This window comes from Dipodomys merriami, unplaced genomic scaffold (assembly GCF_024711535.1).
Source record: "Dipodomys merriami isolate MVZ:Mamm:240054 unplaced genomic scaffold, mDipMer1.0.p SCAF_16, whole genome shotgun sequence".
Classification (NCBI taxonomy): Eukaryota; Metazoa; Chordata; class Mammalia; order Rodentia; family Heteromyidae; genus Dipodomys; species Dipodomys merriami.
Window position 1 is genome coordinate 32870409 of NW_027202937.1, and position 1810 is coordinate 32872218.

Sequence of the window (1810 nt, forward strand, 5' to 3'; positions counted from 1 at the left end):
GTTATTGTTATGGATTGACACATGAGTCCTGCTGCTGGTCACTTTAGTCCTGATGCTGGTCACTTTGTTTCCAGTGTGAAAATGACATATATCTTCAAGAGGTGAGGCCTACGGTTAGTGATTAAGATATCACTGGTGGAACAAATTAACACTGGTCTCAGTGAGTTCTGCTGGAAGTAGGCTGTTAAAATAAAAAATAAAGACTTGGCAAGGTGCAGGTGGCTCAGGCCTATAATCCTAGCTATTCAGGAGGCTGAGAGCTGAGGATCACAGCTCAGAGCCAGCCATGGCAATAAAGTCCTTGAGACTTTACCAAAAGTGGAGCTGTGGCTCAAGTGGTAGAGCACTAGCTTTGTGCAAAAGAAGCTTAGTTCAAGTCCCAAGACAAGCACAAAATTTTTTAAAAAGCTGGGCTCCAGTGGCTCATTCCTGTACTCCTATCTACGGAGGAGACTGAGATCTGAGGATTGCAGTTCAAAGCAATATCCATGAGACTCTGATCTACTGTTAACCATCAAAAATGCGGGAAGTGGAGCTGTGGCTCAAATGCTAGAGTGCCAACCTTGAGCAAAACCTCAGGAACAGTGCCCAGGCCCTGAGCTCAGGCCTTAGGTCCAACACACAATAAAAAAATCTGGGTTCAGATTTGGCCTGGGGGCTTCCGGATCACAAAGTGGGTTTGTGTTTAGGAGCTCAAGCCTGGGACAATGGTGTGCATTCCTTGAATCATCATTCCAGTTCTGTTCTGGATCTTCAAAAACTTCCTGGAACCATACTTGTACCCTCTGGTCTCCCCTTTTGTTGGCCGAATATGGCCTAGAAAAGCTGTACAAGAAGCCAACAATAAAAATAAAAGCATAGTAGGCTACAAGAATGCAGACACAAATGGATTACCAACAAAAGGACCAATAGAAATCTCTGATAAAAAGAAAGACTAATGTGATTTTCCCCAAAGAATCTTAGTTGTTTGAAAAATGGACCTGATGATATGAAGCACCTTCTTTGTAGTTGTATCTGACCTTTTTCTCTAAGACCAGAATTCTGGATAGACAATTTAGATATTACCTGGTACTAATCAGGAAATACATGGTATTTATGTTTAAAATGAACTTAGTTGTATTTAATGATCTCATTTCTGAGTTCCTTTTCCATTAAAGTAGTTCTCATTCCTTTATTACTGTTTTAATAATATGAATAAGTAGGAGATTTGTGCCAGTAGACCCTCTACTTAAAATCCTTGGTCCTTTAGCACTTGTTCAAAAGAATTTTCCATTTGCTGTAACTTAAAGGTTTCTAATTTGAATAATTTTACTGTGAAATAGTACAATGATAATGATGTGAAAAGATGCCATGCAGTAGTTCATAAGAGTAGTACCTGCTGCTTATGGCTCTGATGAAGATGAAAAATGTGGAAATAGGAAAAATTCCTTGATAAATGAAACATCTTTTACATATACATCTAATATATAAATTATAATCCTGTTACATTCTTTCTGTTCCTACAAATGCATTAAACATTCAGTTTAAAAAAATCTGGGTTCATGGGGCTGGGAAGGTGGCTCAGTGGTAGAGCGCATGCCTTGCATGCCAGAGGCCCTGGGTTCGATTCCTCAGCATCACATAAGCAAAAAGAAAAAAGCCGGAAGTGGTGCTGTGGCTCAAGTGGTAGAGCGCTAGCCTTGAGCTGAAGAGCTGAGGGACAGTGCCTAGGCCCAGAGTTCAGGCCCCATGACCGGACCCAAAAAAAAAACAAAACGAACAAACAAATAAAAAAATCTGGGTTCAGTCAGGCATCAGTGGCTCATGCCTC

General features: G+C 40.7%; 1 pseudogene; it reads left to right on the forward strand.

Moving 5' to 3' along the window:
• The first annotated feature begins 707 nt into the window (after window positions 1-707).
• On the forward strand, window positions 708-938 carry LOC138827886 (UPF0729 protein C18orf32 pseudogene; annotated as a pseudogene).
• The last annotated feature ends 872 nt before the right edge of the window (window positions 939-1810 follow it).